Source organism: Pleurodeles waltl, chromosome 5 (assembly GCF_031143425.1).
Source record: "Pleurodeles waltl isolate 20211129_DDA chromosome 5, aPleWal1.hap1.20221129, whole genome shotgun sequence".
In the NCBI taxonomy this organism is placed as follows: Eukaryota; Metazoa; Chordata; class Amphibia; order Caudata; family Salamandridae; genus Pleurodeles; species Pleurodeles waltl.
The window spans coordinates 1,282,639,095-1,282,658,771 of record NC_090444.1 but is presented as its reverse complement, the minus strand read 5'-3'; the positions used below and the strand labels follow the sequence as shown (position 1 = coordinate 1,282,658,771).

Sequence of the window (19,677 nt, the reverse complement as noted above, 5' to 3'; positions counted from 1 at the left end):
GCCACACTGTACTTCATTGAGGAGTTTGCCCCAGTACCACTGCCTTCATGACATAACTCACACTTCTGATGTCAATCCTGCCCAGAAGGACACAACCCATAGTGGAGATCAGTGTACCAAGCATCCATGCTACAGCTACCAAATGGTGCCCACCCAGAGCCACCATGTCCACATGTCACAAGTGAGAGGGAGTACCCACACCCCATGTGGCTGCTGTGTTACCCTCATGTGCCCATCCACATGAGGGTAGGCCACCGCCAATATGTTGGTCATTGGGGGAGGGGGGGGGGGTCACGGTCAGATGGGCACCTACCTCTCCCTCATTGGGAGGATGTCTCCAGCTGGGCCTCTGCGGTCTTCCGGGCCCAGCGTCTCAAGTCCTCCCTTCCACCGATTTCTGTAGTAGGTGTTCCACCGGGCATGGACCCCCAGGATCTGTACTTGCTTGGTGATGGCATGCCAAATCCCCTTCTTCTGATGGGCGCTGACCTGCATGGGTGACACAGACAGAAGAACACAGTCATGTAGGATGGCACACCTGGGAAAGGTAGTGGACAGCACATATCACACATCCACACCCACACGTCGTCAACCAACCTGGCCCTCGGCCCCTCACCCATGTCCACGCTCCATTCACACTGCCACCTACCAAGGCCCCCATCCCCATGCACGCAACTCGCATACAGGACAATGACAAGGGGCTCACCTGCTGCTCTGGTGCCCCACACAACTGTCCATACAGGGGCCAGACCCGGTCCATAAGACGCACCAATTCTTCCTGAGTGAAGGCTAGGGCCCTGTCACCTTCAGGACGCAGCATGTTGGCTACCAGAGTCAAAACACAGCAGCACACACAGTGGAGGTCTTCAGTGTATGAGGTTCATGAGTCAAATGAGCATGAGCACATGAAATGACGGTCATGGCAGGTACGGTCATGGCAGGTGCGGACATCACTGTCACCGCCAGCGTCAATCACCATTGGGTCCTGCCTCCCATTGGCAACTGTGTGTGCCAATGGTGAGTTGCACGGAGGTCGTGGACGCCTACCGCCATGACGTGTTACGCCGGGGGGATGATCCCACTTCCACCTGTCCCATGCATGCAGACAAGCGGCAAACCATTTTACCATTACAATGTGTGATGTGTGTGAAATTTAGTACATCATATGTCTATGCTGCACGACATGTTACCACCTCTCTCCTATTCCCAGGTACTATGCACAGTTGAGGATGAGGAATGCACCATTTTACAGGCCCCTAGTCGACCTTGCTACCCTGGAGGAGCATCACATTATCCAAACCTATCGCCTGAACTGTGTGACCATAATAGAACTAGTGGCACAGTTGGGGCCAGATCTGTTGCCTGCCAGATGCAATCCTAATGCCATCCCTCCCGCAGTGCAAATGTTGTCAGTCCTCCTTGCCCCCTTCCAAGTCACAGTGGGCCTCGCAGGTGGGATGTCACAGCCCATGTTCAGCAACGTCCTGAGGGATGTACTGTGTGCCCTGATAAAACATATGGCCAGCTACATCAGGTTCCCCCGACGTGCAGATTTGCCCAGAGTCAAGGCTGCATTCTTCGATGTGGCACACGTCCCACATGTCATTGGGGCAGCTGACGGCATGCACATTGCCCTGGTGCCACCCAGGAAGAATGAACAGGTGTACAGAAACTGCAAGAACTTTAATTCGGTCAATGTGCAGGTGGCTTGTCTCGCAGACCAGTACATCTCCCAGTTGACAGCCAAGTACCCAGGCTCTGTGCATGATTCCTACATCCTGCAGAACAGCAGCGTCCCACACACAACGGCACCACTCCAGAGGGACCGGGCCTGGCTCATCAGTATGTACCCCTGCATATGTGTGCCCCTCAGCTCACTGCTCCATTGTGTCCCTGCCCCATTGCCCTCCAGGTCTTGACATGCCTCTTCTATGCACACAGGTGACTCTGGGTATGCCAACCTGCCCTGGCTCCTGACACCCGTGAGGCGATCATTTTGGCCTACTATATGCTGCACAATCTGGCCTTGAGGCATCAGATCCCTTTGCTGGATGCAGAGGAGGTGGTACCTGTGCCAGTGGCTGATGAAGGGGACAAGGGGAGTGATGAAGAGCATGATGATGAGGATGCAGCTGACTCCAGGACAGAGCTGATTCAACATTACTTTGGCTGAGATGCAGGTTATGTGCAAACTGTGTGGTATGTGCCCTCTACAACTGTATGCCATGTCCCTACTGCCACCTGTTGTGTATGACCACTGATGGTATTGGTTGCAGCTCTGACTCATGGTGGGCTTGGGGGGGGGGGGAGGTGTCATGTGCCCATGACTGAGGTAGTCACAGCGTACAGGTCAGGCCTATATTCAGGCAGGTGTTGTACTGGTGCCATCTATGTGTATGTGGAATGTTCCCTGATTTGCCCGTTTGAGTGCTATGCGTTTGCCACACAGGGTTGTTGCAGGTGTGCAGCATCCACCCTGAGAGTCGACACTGGGCGGCAATGCTACATTGTTATTGGTGGCAGTTGGTGTGGGGCCAGGTCTAACGCTGGGCGATGTGAAGGTAGGACCATTGGGCTGGTATGTGTTGTGTATGTGTGTTGGTACTGGCCATATGCCTGGAATGTCTGTCCTGGATTCCTGTTCCTACAGTGCATTTGTGTGGAGTTGGCATCTGTGACTCCTACAGTGATTGTTGTCCCTGTCTTGCTCTCCTTTCAGGACAATGTAGTGGTGTTCTGTGCTCCCTGCCTGGACTATTGCCTCCATTGACACATAACTCCAGCCACTGGTTGCTCCATAATCGACATCCTAGCATTTTGCTCCCCACGGTGTCACCATCCCACGAACGTGCTGAACTTGGGTTGCCAATTGTACACGTATTGGCTGTTCCATACATACTCATGGGAAATAAACATGTAGACATGGACTGTGCTCAGTAGTCCTTTATTTGTGAAGTACAGGTGCAAGGGGTGATAAATGGGGTCATGGTGGCAGAGTTCATCAGAATGTTAGGGCCAGCTGTAGGGAGTCTAGGTCCAGTCGGATGGCCATGGTTAGACGGAGATATGGGAGTGGACAGTCGATAGGGTGTCACACACAAGGGAGAAGGTTCAAGAGAGGGTCACTTCCTGGTGGTCTTGGTCTGGGCATCATGTACGGGTGGATGTCTACTTGGACGTCCTCGCTTGCGTGGGGGTTCCTCAGCTACAGAGGTAGGGGTGCTGGAGTCCTGCGAGACCTGTGACGGGGCATCCATACCACTGGCTGCCACGGACTGCTGTGATGGTATGTGGCCAGTGCTAGGGGCCTGCTGGAGGGTGGTGAACTCAGGCATGGCAGTGGTAAGGTCTTTGAGCACCCCTACAAAGGAGGGCATGGTGGTATTGTGGGCCTGCCACTGTTGCATGGCCTCCTGATGGTATTGCCCCTGCAACCGCTGGGTTTCCTGCATGGTGGCGACGATCTGGGCCACTGTGTGCTGGTATACACCCAGGACTTGGTTGAGTCCTTCCTGGGCAGTCAGTTGGTGTGGCTGTGCTGACCTGTGGGTCACAGTTCCCCTCCCACTATCCCTGGGCCCTGAATACCTGACTTAATTCCAGCAGAACAAAATCTCCTTTCAAGAGGACCTCAAGAGGACCAGTGTTAAGCTAATTATCTTTCATAAGTGATCACATGCACAAATACTGAGGGTACAGTACAAAAAAGCTTGAACATCTCATTCAGGTAGCCACCTTTGTCACTATTTACCTTCCTGTGTTTTGCTCACTCGCACGTAGCATTATAATACATGGGAGCCTCCAAACCCTGTCAGCTTGTCTCGGACTTCTTTAGTACAGCCTAATTGTGAAGTCTCTAGTCTCCTGTTATACATAGCTGCTCAACAGTACTGGGTTATTACAGCTGAGCTGTGAAGTCATAATGCCATAGCCAGTAGGCAAGGTGAAAGGCAGACCACAAAGCATAATTACAGCTTCAGTTTAAATAATAAAAAAGGAATGGCTTGTTATCCTTCTAATCTGTTTCTAAAATAAAACAAACTGTCAGCAGCAGAAAGGAGATATTCATGACAATACGTTTGCTTTTTTGCATAATATTGGTTGCAACAGGTAAGATGGAGTCTATATGTATATTTCTACCTATTTTAAATTACAGCATTTTTTAATCTAACTTACATAAAACTGCTTCTAATATCTTTTTGCAACAAATTACTGCTTTTTAGTGTGTAATTTCAACCACAGATTTTGCATTTGTTCTTCATGTCTGCAACTTTATCTTCCAACAAATCTCTTTTATATGAAAGACCACACATTTAAATGGTTTGTGGGAAGGGTAACACATCATAAAGAATGAAATATTCTCTGATGTACTTTTAGAAGCTATTACAAGTCACCTCAGAGTTCCATCACCTTATAAAGAAACACAGCCTTCTGCCTCATTTGTCTACATGGCCATGGAAATTCTTGGTGACTTACAATATTCTTAGAATTGTGCGGTGGGGGTACTGTATTACATATGTAACAGTGTAAGGTTCAAGCCATGTGACGCCCTTACTCAAGTCATTTGCCCACTCGGAGAAGGCATAATCACCAACCTTCGAGCCTCCTCACAGTAGTAATGCATGAGTAAGTCTCATATGCTAAGACAAGGAAATCTTGTCCTGAAGTAACACAGATTGCCAGCAAGTTGATCATAAAGTGTGTCATATAATGTGCCACCATTGCTTCATTCAAGCTGCCCTGGAAATTACTTGAAAGATCAAGAGCTCGGGAGAGTGACTAGCACTGAGTGCAATTATCTTCAGGCCACTTTCCTGTTCCACTTTTTTCATTTCTAAAGTTAGTCAAAATTGTGTTTTTTACTGGCTGAATCTCTCTTTCTATTGTGCCACAAAGTGTGTATTTTTTTTGCAACATGTTATCTTCTGTGATGAAAACTGGTAATAAAAGCCTCGTTGACATAGAAACTCACAGTTTTCTCTGCAAATGAAGGATGAGGAGAATATAGTTATGTTACCTTCTGGACTCCTAAATTTCACCTCCATTTCCATTAACTCAAATGTGACTTAGCGTTCTGCACTCAGTTTGTTGCCATTTGCACAGTCTTTCTATGGACTATCAATGACAACTTCTGGAACACTCCCATATTAATATGGACACATGGGCAGTATCATCGTGAGTGTTAAGTTCACAGAGAGATGTGCTCTCTTCCCATCAAGAGGCCTCCTTCAAGAGCCACACCTCAGAGACTAGCATAACCATGAGCATGAGGTTGTCGCCTCTGGCATTTTCTCAGTTCAGACAGAAATCATCATAAATCCTCAACAAAAGGCAGTCATACTGAGCCATTCAAGTACTCTCAGCGAGAAGATTAAATATCACGTGCAACACAAATACTTTGTCTAGAAATACAAGGCATGCTGTGTTACAGGCATCCTCAAACAGTGACAAGCATGAACAAGCTCGATCATGTGAAATAATGAACACCATATCAATTAATTCTACTAGCTTTCCATAGCCATTAGACGAAAGATCACAACAAGAAGTTATACAATTTCTCATTATGTTACACAAGTTACAAAACAAACTGGAAGTGATAAAAGGAGACACAATCATCAATGTGCCAAAATCTGTCAATGAGATGAAATCTGGTTATTCTGTGTCTCACACAATGACATATATTAGCATCCAAGAAGCAGACGAGGAACTATGGACTTTTCCGTTGGTGTCTGGTGAGAAAGTAAATGTGTTGCACTATGTTATAGCATATGAAGATGCTTCCCAGCCTAAGTTGCTTTCTGTTCACTATTAATGTTTTAAATCATGTTTAAGTGAAAATCGAAAATAGGAAAAATCTATTCTGTTTAAAAGTGCTTGGTCTCTGGTTGATACATCAGAACATAAAGTGCGCACACCTCGGCTCAGGAATGCAAAACACAAGAAATAATGCTTGAACCAGAAGAAACTAATGGAGCGGGAAGGGCAAAAACAACTTTGTTGAGACTAGGATAACAAGTAGGAAATCAAAAGACTTGAAGACGACCATGTCGCTTTCCTTCTAGAGTGGAAAAAAATAAAGGAGGCCGGGGGAGGTTGACACTTGGAGCGTGGTGAAAGAAGCATTACAGTGCGTGACAGTCACGCGGAATGTGGCACTTCGAGGGAAGAAAAAGTGTATCTTCACAGAGAACATGTGGCTTAACATCCAGAGTTACAGGCTTGAAAACTACGCATAGCTCTGCCAAGTGACACGCATGAGGGGTATGTGTAAGGCAAATGTGTTACTACTACTGCATTCACACACTGGTGTAAATTGTCACACAACTGGCAGCACCAGGCAGTGTTCTTCAATAATGCAAGTATGTGCTATGATTATTTGCCAAGGCCCTCTCTATTAAAGAAGGCTCTCCCAGGTGAGATGAACTGCGTGCTTCTACTACTTTTCTGAGCTTGTGCTGTGGGTCAGTTAGAAAGGTCAGGCAGTTGACTGTTGTACCGTCTCGGGATCCTGTGGTGGCTTAAAGCCCAAGCCACGCTTGCTTTGCAAAGAGGCAACAGGGTTGTGTCTTACTGGGCACCGTGCAGCATGGCTGTGGAATTAGCAAATTGTGAACTGAGAGCATAGTGATGTGAGCTCCTTCCCGGAGGATAGTTTGGCCATGTGCGAGTGTCTAGGAATATGAGAGTCAGATAAATGTGCTTTGTGCAGGGAGGAGGGGACAGCTATGTAAAGCAGAGGAGGAGAAAGCAAACATTATGAAACAAAGGACGGTGGACTAGTCCTGCACACAAATATACGCACATAAGTCAGTGAGTCACTCACCCGACACACCAATAGTGAAGGGCCATCACGCAATTTAGGTGACATTACTGTTGTCTGTCATTAGCATAAAGTACACAAAATAGTAATCCAAATGATCCGATTAGATGGAAGACTTCCAGAGTTCTGAGTAATCAGGCTCTTACAAAGTCTCATGTACTTTTGGTGACACTGTTTTTTCTGCTTTTTTACAGCTCCTTTTCTGGCTGCAAAGAGGCACTGGCTGTAAACTTGATTCCTTAAACACACTGGCATCATTTTGTGCTCTGTGTCAGGAGGCGTGACTTTGCTATTACTCGCACAACAATAGGCTGTATTCCTTTTAAAAGTAACGCATCAAAAGTAATTGTAGTAAACTAGAAACCAACTTTATAACAATGCTATTCATAAGCAGCAGAGCTCCCAGGACATGCTGATAACTCCGTTCTAAAAATAGGAGTGCGAGTTTCGGGGATATCGGCTGTAAATACCAGACACTCTGATGAAGTTTGAGGGGTCGTGTCATAAGAAGGTAGCTCAGTTTGACATTCTGCGGTGGAGAGATGCCAGTAACCAAGATGTCCTAGGATTGAATGATGGTAAGGCATACTCTGCCTTCTATCCCACCAAGGTCAATACCGTAAATACTGTTGATGATGCTTTGTGAAGCACTGTGAATATACATGACATTATTTTAAAATAGGGGCAGTAAGTTAGTGACCTTCCAGTTCAGGGTTTTACTAGCAGTTTCAAGAGTGTTTTAGAGCTTCTCATTTATTTATTTCCATGCTTGGTTTTACTCGCGAGATAGTGTAACTCTAAGTGTCCCTCATATGGCAGTTGAATGCCACTCACAAGCACAATGAAACCATTTAAGCAAATTATAAGTTGGCAGCTATGTATGTACAATTTCCGGCGTCAGCTGAACATGTGAGTTGGAGTAAATCATTTAATCTACTGCTCCAAATATCAATTTAAAAAAATGAACGTAACCACCAAATTTGAGCTATACTTAAAAAAAAATCTGTGGCAGTGAAGTGTTTGTATCTCCTCATGTTAAAGGATGTATAAAACAGAAAGTTTCAGCTGGGCGGGGTTCAGTTGGAAGTGACATGAACAAACATGATGGCTTTCGTCAATGGAGTGTGTGTCAAAAGCCACTCCCTTCCAAGCACCACAACTATAAATAAAACTGCAATTACCTTCCATGCTGGGGGGGGGGTGAGGGGGTTAGGCGCTGTTTGTATAATGATTTGTGACGCGTTCAGAGATGGACTATTTGCATGCATGTTTTTACCCTTTATGGATGTGGAAGCACATAGTGAAACAAGCACTGCCAAAGCCAACAGGTCTCACCTATGCAAGAGTTATTGGCTTTACCCATGTGTGTCAGCCATGGCATTCACAAGTGTGGCTGCTGCTGCTCATCATAGCTAAATATTAGTGGCACAGAGGAGAATTGCATGGAGTGTTGTGGAGTGGAATGGCTAAAAGCAGAGTAGAGTGCAGTGGACGCTAGTGTTGTGAACTGGAGTAGCATAGTGTGGAGTCACAGAGTGCATTGGCATGGAGTGTTGCAGAGTATAGTGGCGTAGAGTGCAGTGGCATTAAATTCAGCATTGTTCAATCCAGCGTTGTACAAATCAGTGGCGTAGATTAGGCTGGTGCATAGTAGAGTGCAGTCGGGCAGAGTAGAACAGAGTGGTGCAGAGTAAAATAGAACTGAGTGGTGCACAATGCAGTGGTGTGGAGTGCTGTAGAGTTTAGTGATGCAGAGGGCAGTGGCGCATAGTAGAGTTGAAGGGCATAGAGTGCAGAGGCACAGAGTAGCGTAGAGTGGTGCAGAGTAGAGTATAGTGCCATAGAGCGCAGTGGCTTAGAGTGGAGTAGTGCAGAGTAGTGTAGGGTTGAGTTCACTGCAGGGAGTACAGTGTTGCAGAGTAGAGTGTCAGAGCGCAGTGGTGTAGAGTAGAGTGTCAGAGTACAGTAATGAAGAGTAAAGAGCAGCAGCATAGTGTGCAGTGACAGGGTATGGCTGTGAACAGTACATTGGCAAATAGTCCAGTCGTTAAGAGCAGTGTGGCAAAGAGTACAGTGGCAGAGTGGAGTGGTGCAGACTGGAGTACAGTGGCGTAGAGTGCAGTGGAGTAGAGTAGATTGTTTCAGAGTAGAGTGAAGTGGTGCAGAGCAGAGTGGTGCATGGTAGAGTGCAGTTCTGTACAGCGGTACAGAGTGTAAGGGAATAGAGTAAAGTGGTGTAGAGTGCAGTAGCTTAGAGTGGCATACAGAGGATTTGCATGGAGTGCATGTGCATAGAGCGGAGTGTTATAAAGTGCATAGGCGTAGAGTTTACTGGCATAGAGTGCAGTGGCATAGAGTTCAGTGTTGCAAAGTGGCGTAGAGTGGAATTGTGCAGAGTAGATTGGTGTGGTGTAGACTGGAGCGGTGTAAAATGCATTGGCGAAGAGAGAAGTGGTGTGGAGGAGAGTTGTAAAGAGTGCACTGACACAGAATAGAGTGGGTGAGGGTAGAGAGGCATAGCGTAACCTGCCATAAAGTGCAGTGAAGTAGAGTGGAGAGGTGCAGTGGTGTAAAGCGGAGTGGTGCAGAGCAAAGTGCAGTGGTGTGGTGTGAGTGGTGCAGAGTAGAAAGGAGTGGCAAAGATTGGAGTACTGATGGTGTAGTAGTAACAAACTGCCATTACAAACAACACATTTTCAATTGAAATGATCATTACCTTTGCACAGACATAGTTTTGCTAATAAAACCATACAGTGCACAGACAAAAATGTGTGGAAATTGCATCACCTATTTTAGTGATTTGTTTTGATCATATGAAAGTATTTGCATCCAGCACACTTCAGAAATAACAAATGTGCTTTGTTTTTGCGTTCTTAATTCTGAAATACTTACACAGTTCATTTAAACGCTGTCATGTGCTAGAAGAAAACACTTTCCTACCCCCGTATCCAGCAAGACTGTTATATGAAGTCAGAGAAACAAAAGTAACCAAGCGCCCTTGGAAGACAGCACCTGACATTTGACTTCTGTCTGGGAAGCTACAGCAATTGTGAGGAGATAAGAACGAGATTCCAAGGCATGTTAAGAGAAAGCGAGTTTGTGGAACAATATAGAAAAAACAGTTTAGGCAACAGGAGGGACAAACAGAACCTGGAGAACTTAAAGCAAGAAATGTCAGCAAATTGAAAGCCAAAAAGTGTGAATTACAAATCACAAAACCAATGGCAGTCAACGAGCGGAATGCATCACTACGTCAACTTTCTGAAAGTCCCCAAGATGCCTTAAGCAAACTAGACAGCTGCGCGCTCTGGTAGGCTTTGACCTAATAAGTGAAATGCCTGTCACTCACAGTGGCCGAAGTGGGCTGGCCCTCTACCCCATGCTATAGTTGGTGGAAGAAATAGGCAACTAACAGCAGACCAGTGGATGAGCGGATGGCTAGAATCCCCATATAAATACGTATAATAGACCTAAAAAGGCAGTCTATTTTATTTTATAAACTTTCTATGGATTTTCTAACTTCGGTATTGAGCTCTGTAGACAAATGCTATTCATGAAGCATCATCATGTTTAGCTGCAATGTGGCAGTGAAAGAAGGTTTTTCTTCAGATTCCTGGGTTCAATCATATTTACACTACACTGTGTTAGAAAGAATTAAGGCTCTAAGTAGTTATCTCAGTAAGCACATATAAGAAGGGCTTGTCGGTGGTAAACAAAAGTTCAAATGGTCATGTTGACCTAAAGATCACATGGTTGTCTGGTGTAAATTTGCTAGCAAGTGCTTAATTAAATTTAGTAGATGGCATGCAGGCATGTAAAAAAACAAGGATTTCATCAGACTTACTTAGTCGCATCAGAAGTTGGAACGTGACCAATTAGTTGATCATTGATGAGCTCAACAGCAAAAACGCAGTCAATATGAAATGTTTTGGTTGGAATGTTAACAGAGTGTAGAGTTCATTCAACTACTAAGAGTTTGACAGTGATTTTCAGTTTTAAACTGGGTTATGAATTCAAAACTGTACAATCGCCTATGTAGCAAATCAACAATGTTGGGGAACTCTTGAGTTCATAACACAAAGTACATTGATTATTGACTAGGTAATCAGGAGAGTAGTAAGAACAAAACTCTTTGTTGTCAAGCACATTATCCCAATGCTACAACAAGCTGGCACCTGGTACAATCAAATGATGCATAACAGGCGTCATACCCAACCACTGTACTGCAAAAGTAGTGCTTACCCCAAGAGCAGGATTCACACGGAAAGCATATTGCTAACTAAAATGACATAGTGCTTCTTCCATTTCACGTTTGGTTCACTGAAAAGGAGCTAAAAACACTGGATGCTAAGAGCGTCCGTCACTAAGTGCTACTGATCAACCTCTGTCTGCATCATAGTTTGTGTGATAAGAAGGAAGAGGTATACAGATTGCACTGGAGCCCATAAAACACAAAAACCTGCATATAATAGTGGGTTGCAGGAAGCAAGCGTAATAGGGTGCCATTTTTAGAGTGGAGCCTGCGTTGCATGCGCTTGCGCATGCGTATCGCTAGCGAGACGCTTTAGGAATTAGAAAAGGGCTCGGAGCCCCATCCACGTCATGTCAGTGCCTTTCATTGGTTCGTGGGCTTGCCTGTTAGAATCTGCTTGCTTTCATTAGTGGAAGGCACGCATACGTCATGCCTTTTCCGGTGGTTAGCCCTCCTTGAGCGCAGCGACCAAGTACAGAAAACATGCGAGGCTCGCTGTTTCCCGTCAGGTTTGTGGACTACTTTTTCTCTATTTTCGTAGCGCGATCTCCTTTGGCAAAAGTCGAGCGCTTTGCATAATATCGACCCTGTTACACAGTTAATTGCACTTCTGCCGATTACATACATAATTGCACTTTTGCCAATATGTTTCATTATTTAAATGTCTTTTTAGGCCCACTTGAGCGTTCAAATGTCAGGGAATAATAAATCTTGTTTAAAATTACTCAACCGTTCATCAAAAAACATTGAGCACCCTTTTGAAACTATTTGTTTAAAAATCTTTTTTGCTGTTTACATTAAACAACTTGCACTGCTTGGTCCAGGCCCGGTGGAACATTTTCTCAAACGTTTAAATTATCTTTTACTTTCCTTCGCAAGACATAATTTGAGTGACTTGTGTACAGCCCACATTTAGGGGAAAGTGACTGACTTAGTTTTGAGGTCGCTGACAAACTTCGTACATTCTCCAAAGGTAGCAATGGAAATGCACATTCCTCACACCCGCCCTGCCTCCTTAGAGTAGATACGGGTCAGTCCTGTTTTTAGACATCACTCTTCAAATGCTAAAATAAAGAATAGAATTGTGTCAGCTGTCTGGTGTCACCGGTTTTGCAACTTTCTAACTAAATTGGTAATCTGATTGTCTGAAGCCTGTTGATCGTTTTTTCAGCAGCCTCTATTTTGGATCTGCGCATATGCCTGTGCCTAGTGGGGACTGTATACTGATGCAATGCACATAGCCCAAATGGGCCATGATTGCATCATACACAAACCCCATAGATGGCTCATTGATTGTTCATCACGACAAAAGGACACACAATTACCAGAGTACACTTTTATAAGGGGAAGTTATGGTTTACTACGTAGGTTACTATGTAACCTATAGTATTCGAAAAGGTGAACACTTGCCGAAAGGACTTCAGTTGAAGGGCTGTTGTGTTTATAATCCAAAATATTATCAGGACTCCATAGATAGTTTCACAGAGCAAACTCTAATCACAGCAGTGGTGAGATGGCATACGTAGGTTCTGCAGAGGCTGATGGTGGTACATAATAGGATGGTATGCAAGGCTGCAGAGCACAGTTTGACTATACACTCTGGTACTATGCGCAGAGCAGAGCCTGCATGTATTGCAAATGGGGCAGTGTCCTGTGTTCCCTGTATACACTAACCTCCCTGATTATGTGAGTGGTGATGTCTCTGATGTTGTGTGAGGTCAGAGGTGGAACGAGTGAAGGTGTAGGTGCTCTAGTGAACATACCTGCAGAATTTCAGCAATCTTGGATTGCAAACATAACTTCCCCTGCACTGATGTTTTTCAGGTATTTTACATCCAAATATGGCTATAGAACAGACTTCTCCAACAAATAGCTAGTTAGCTACTGGTAGCTCTCAACCGACCTGTAGTAGTAGTTCTCTGTGTGTAGTCCAGTATACTAAATTAGAATTTTTTCGCTTTACTGAATTAATTTATGCATAATAAAATTGAGTGTGTGTTAAAGGCTAAAATGTGCATATTTTCATCTCAAACTAATATTTGGAGAAAAATTACACTTTCCAAAATATATTTAAACCAGATGTAATTGGGCTAATAATAACAATAATAATTGCACCGCAATTTTGGTGCCAAGGACACTGTTTAACGTATTACCCATGTGGAGGGATTTGAAATTGACAAAACCTTTTTTAGGTCGAGCATAGCAGTGCACAAGCACAAGCGCTGCTTTTCCGACCTGTTGGTATGTTTCTGGGCTTTTAACAATGCCCACATCACGCCCATCACTACCACTTGTTCGTGGGCTTGCCCTTGAGAAATCCTTTGAAGACATGGGTAAATGACTTACGTTTGTCCCTCCTTGGGGAGGCTTTGTTACCGCCTTCACCATTGCCCCTGTTATGCACTTTTGCCGATAAGTTTGACTGTAGGCGAACTTCTTTTTCCTTTTGTGTCTCTCTTCACGCTGATGCTTATGGCGGCCATGGCCCTGAGAATCAGCTCGCTTGTGTGAAACTGTTTCACTTTTAGTTTTCAATTTATGTGGGAAGAAAAGTCAGATTAGGAGTTTACAATGTTAATAGCTCTAACTCTAGCAAATGTGAGACCCATTGCATTGCAAATGCTTGTTTCTCCTTGTAGCCTCCCTGCATAGCTCGTCTAAACCATTTGACCAATTTTACTTCTGCTGCTTGTCTGATGCCTGTCTTCCACCTGAAGAAACCTTGGAAGTGTATGGGGCGTTCCCCCTGAGCATCACCCCACAGAAACAGACATGTTCTGCCCTCCTCGATCCCCAAAGAAACAAAAGGATGCCTACTTTCTTCTTACCCTCCCCAACTCCTACTCTGCTCACAAACACAAAGAAACCCAGTAATACTCAAAACACAGAAATGCTATTTCCTCATCTCTAAATCTAGGCAAATTTTTCATGTAAGAGCCGTGTGTATACACTATGATTGTGAGGGCATTAAAATCTAGGCAACACCACCTCAACTGCATAACCATCAGTTAAAAGTAGCCAAACCAGATCACTAAACAGAAAGAATCTGTATTTCATTCAAAATAGTATAAAAACTATTTGATAGTATGCTATTTCCAGTAACACCTATTACAGCAGTAGTGGTTGGAAAACACTGCAAAGCTTTAGACGGCTTCCTTACAGACTAAAATGGTTGCACTATGAGGCAATATGACAGTAATAGGCCTTGTGCCGACATTACAGAGAATTACCTAATCTGGGGATAACACATTACATTGTGTCTCTTGAATTTTCAACCTATGAGATCTCCAGCACATCAACGTGTTGGTCAAGATGACTGATTGGAATAATATCCTCAACAAGCAGTGGCAAAGTAGTCTTTAAAAGCATTATGTCTAAAGTTGGTTCTGAACAATGTATCATAATTTATTCATCTCTTAATAGTGGTAGTACACCTATTTCGTTTAAAGAATAAGGCTTGGTAATTGCACCTCACACTGACCCGGACCTGCCCTGCACGCTGCCTGATCAAGAGCAGACGCTGGGGCCCCATCTACCCGACATGCTGCGACACGCCTCTCTTTCCAACATGGCGAACCATGTGGTATTAGAGCTGCTGAGTTGTTGAGCCTGGGAGTGACGCGACCTGAGTTAGACCACTGTGTCTTGGCCAGGACCGGAGTCCAAGCATCCAGATCACCGGCTGCTTGTGGGATTGTTCCTTGCCCGTTAGCCCCTTCCTGCCTCGTATCTTGAGCACGCTGTGGGACAGGCCAGGTTGGCCCACCCGATCCTTGGGGAGTACTGCTAGGCCTGACATCAGAGGTCCAACAGCCCTATCGGTCTCACAAATGCTTAGACGACTGCCTCCCATGCTGGACCCATAGACTGACACCTTATTGGCAGAGGCCCTGCGCTGGGGGGCTGGTGAGAGGAGTCACGCCCGGGCCCCGGGACTCCTGCGACCTCTGCTCTACGGGCGGATTTAACTGCATTGTGGTGCATGGCCATGGTGGCCTACACCTTTTAGCCGCACCAGGGTGTGAACATTCTGATTGCCAGTCACTGCCCCGTGCAAGTGGGATTCTCCCCAGGCAGACAGGCACATCAGCAGCAGTAGCAGGAAATCCCCTGTCAGCCCTGCAGTCAATACACCTGTTAAGTAACTCACAAGAGCGCCACTCTATTGTGACAGTGTGCCGTATTGGTCCGCCTAAACTACCACTATTCTTGGGACAGTGGCACTGAATCCTGAGGAGCTTTCGGAACTCTGGCCGGGGACTAAGAGATTGCAAGGGTTTTCATCATGACAGTGCCAGTCCTGAGCGTTTGGTCTCTGATAACTCAGGGCTTTGACCGGTCTGAGTTTCTACATCTCTTGGATTGTATAGCGCTCTCTCACCGGTGGTTCTAATCATCCCAATAATAGGTCACCCACTAAGCCGCTGCCCATGTAAGTTACTTCACAACTCACTTGCCCAGATTGGACACAACATTCTCAAGGGGCTGTGGGCCTTAAGTCATCTGTGGTGCCCAAAACTATGGAGACGTACTGCCCAGGTTCCAGCTATGCTACTTGGGAAAATGGCCCTGTGGAAGTACATCTGGACTACCTTTTTTACCTGGACACATGGGCTGGGAGTCTCCCAGTGACCTACGCACTACAGCCCACCTGGAGGAGAACATAATCATTTGCTCACCCATTGTCCCCGTTTCAATTTGAATGCTGCTGACAGTTTGGGTGCTGTGGGCCGCCCTGTGCCCCGACCCGTATCCTGAGGACATTGCCTGCCTCCTTTCGCCTTTGCCATGCTCACACGTGGATGGGATTAAGCTGACCATGGGCTCTAGCTCCCTGAACCCAGCTGCTCATGCTGCCGCATTCCTACAGCAAGTAGCTCGGTCCCTCGACCCATCGCCACCATGGCGAAGACAAACCCAACCGACCAGGGGCCTCCCAGACTAGGATGGACAAATACACCACAACTCGGGACCAAGAGTAATTTTGTGGATAACTCAGTCACCAGAGGGTGACTTGGCCACAATCCTACAGGCAATTCACGTCTCCCAATCAGCAGTGGAGATCAAGATCAGAGAGGTACACATGAATGTGGTGCATCTACGCCACGACCTACACAACACAACGAACAGAATCACTGAAGCGGCGACCCACATGTCCACAGTAAAAGACAATGTCACCAACTTAAAATCGCAGGTCTGACTTCTTTTGTACAATGAGGAACTCCACTGACGCACCAAAAACCCTTAAAGAAAAAAATGCTCTAAGAGCATTGACCTATGCTTCGTGGGTATCCCCAGAAAGCATGGTGCTCCCAGGCACCACGGAATTTCTCTAAACCTAGATTAAATCTTGTATGCCTCTGGATTAATTACCTCCTTGGTTTGCGATCGAGAGGGCACAAGGAGCCATGACACCCACACCACTTCAAGGGGCGTCCCACTGATCCATGATTGCCCACATCCTTAAATTCAAAGACAGATACTACCTTGAGAGTACCCTGCTTTCACCCAGACCTTAGGTGTCGCAATGTCAAGGTGCTCATCTTTCCAGTCTACACCAGAGAGGTGTAACGCCGTTTATACGTGGCTGTTAAACAGAAACTTCAAGCACTCAACTTCTCCTAAGGTCTGCTGTTCCTGGACAGGAGTAGAGTCGTGTATACAAACAAGACTAACTTCTTTGACAACTCAGTCAGCCTGAACCTGGCTCACTGAAGAGTGGCTGCTCCATAGGCCAAGCGATTTCCCCCCCCCTCTCTAAAGTCTGGACCCTCGGACTAGACGATGACCATGATCTGAAACCGAAAAGTAACCGCACCAACTCTCTCAGAGGGTGTGGTGCCCATTGACCTAATTCTCCCTCTCTGTCCCATCCTCTGCGAGATCCACAGCATCATCATTCTTGCCCTTGACTGCGGTATTCTCCCAGCCAACTCCAGAAGGCCAGTGGGCCGTAATCTCCACTCCTCCTACTGAGAAACTGGAGCTATACCGATCTGTTGCAGAGTCCCACAATATGATTCACCAGATTTTGTGACTCCTGGCAGGAGCCGGGCAGTGTCCTTTGTTACTTCCTGTCTGACTTACCTCCTGATGGTTCTCTTTGATCCTACATTAAGGGGAGCTCTACCATTCCAGTCCCATAATCCAACTGGGTTGTGCTTTTGTTTCTAGTTTGTGGGCGACAGATGCTTCTGGGGTGGAAGTATGGGGCAGCGTGTTGAGGGGGGGTTAGAATTGTGTATGATTCTGTTTGGGGGTTCATTTGCTTTCTTATGCTCCTTTGTTTTGCATCGCACTCAGACACACGTATATGCTGCAATTCCTATGCCACAACCAAGGTACACTGTTGTTCAACACACCCATAGGGCGAATTATATGAGCCATCCTCCCCGAAGGATTGATTATTCCCTGCCCCCTCGTTCAGCGTAAGATATCCCTACACAGACAGTGGGTCTTTAGGGGTATTGTCCTCAAATGCTAATGGGTTACTAGTCCATGTGAAATGTACCATGGTCCTGAGACACACACACCGTTTGCTTCCTTTCGGACACCTTGTTGCTTTAGGAAACTCACCTGTTGGTGAACCACTTTTCCTTTCCGGTACACCAGGATTATGACAAAGTCTACCATTTTGGCTATGCCCGAGGCTCCTGAGAAATGGCAATCTTGCTCAGACATTCCTTCCCCATTACTGTCAAACCTAAAAACGAGTGACCGTCAGGGTCACTTCTTGCCCTTACTGGTACGTTTGAGGGATGAACATTTAACTTTGTTTGTGCCTAAGCGCCCCCTGCTTCCCTGTAAGCCATCCTCGGGGAGATTGGGGTGACTTCAACGTGGTCCTTGATCTAAACAAGGATGTAACGGGCATTCCCTCTGCCTTCCGTTGGGCTGGTGCTGTCATCTCCTGAACTGGACCTCTGCCCTCAGTATCTACGATCTGTGGAGGGTGTGAAATCCCCATCAATACACCGACACATCTGCCACGGACGATACCCACTCCCACATAGATCATATATTCATGCCAGCTCCCGAATGCCGTGAGGTGGCACAGATCCAGATCCTTGCATGCAGAATATCTGACCTCTCTTCCCTCCTCCTCAGTTCCCCAACAGGTGGCTCATGTCTTTTGTGGTAACTCAATGCTTGGTACCTCCATAATGAGCCCTATACACAGATGCTGAAGGGTGAGCTCGGAACGTACCTACAAGCCAATGACAGCTCGGTCCGTCCGGCTGGCACCTTGTGGGCCACCAGTAAGGCGACTATCAGAGGGTTCACCAAGAGCTGACTTAGGGAATCGAGCGCGATACCAGCATCTAATTCAATTAGAGGCCCATGTCTTCAGTGAGGCTAACACCTTACCCCAGAACCCCAGGGAGACATACCCCAGCAACTAGGTTTAGTGTGTGAAGAAATTTGCCTTCTATCGCTAGAAACTGCAAAACAAATATGGCATCCCTCGACAGCCAGGCAAGAATGGCAAACTGCTATACTGGCTTGCCTCACGCCCACTGATGAATGTGGCTGCACTCACCAGTACCACTGTGACATTGCGCAAACATTTGAGAACTATTACAGCCACCTGTGCACGGCGACCTCTAGATTGAAAGCCAAATTCGACTCTCACTTCCTGCATGAAGTAACCCTTCCTTGCCTATCGCGCTAAGAGGCTCAACTGCTGGACCAGCCAATATCAGCTGAAGAGGTAGGAGTGGCTATTTCTGCTACAGCCTCCGGGAAGACCCCGGCCCTCACGGCTTTGCCACAGAATACTACTCCACCTTACAAGAAATCCTTGCACCCCACCTTCTACCGCTATGAAGAGGTGGCAAAGCCTGGTACCTTTCTTACTGAGACAGATACTGCTACCATCGTAATAATCCCAAAGACAACCCCCGTCAACCTCCTGCTCCGACTACCGTCCGATCTCCCTTACCAACGGTGAGGTCAAAATCTTTGCTACATTCCCCGTCGCTTGTCTCAAGCCGGTCCTCCGCATGCTTCTACATCCTCACCAATGTGGTTTTATGTTGGCCAGAAGTACGCGCCGCTGCTTCCGACGACTCCATGTCACACTGGATTATTGTCACCTTCTTTCAACTCAATAAGCCTTGCTTCTTGTTGACATTGAGAAAGCATACAACATGGTGGACTGGACTTACCCGGAGCGTGTTTTGCTGGGGGCTGGATTCGGACCTCACTTTCGCAGATTCGCCCGCACGCTATATTCAACACCCACTGCAAGTGTCCAGATCAACGACACGATCTCCGAACTCTTCCCTATCAGATAGGAGACTCAGCAGGGTTCCCCCCTGTTCCCCCTCCTTTTCGCCTTAGCAACTGACCCACTCACATGTCCTTTTCACGGAGATGCCCGGATACAGGGATGGCGATGGGATGAGGGTCATGAAGACATCTTCGAGCTATACAGCCACTATCTCCTCCTCTTTCTGATAGACCAGCCCTGAGGGGACCCCGCTGGCTTCACATTTTCTAGCTTTTCAGGGAAGCTTCGGGCCTTCATGTTAATCCAGCCAAATCGGTCTTGGAGCCTCTAGGTCTGACTCAGGACTGGGTGGCCTAGCAGACTGACATTCGT

The 19,677-nt window shown here is 46.5% G+C and overlaps 1 protein-coding gene across 6 annotated transcripts in view; it reads right to left on the bottom strand.

The window, feature by feature from the left end:
- The window catches only part of MANEA (mannosidase endo-alpha), a 177,556-nt gene that overhangs the window by 143,267 nt on the left and 14,612 nt on the right, over positions 1–19,677 (bottom strand). The gene's annotated exons all lie outside the window — the stretch shown is intronic.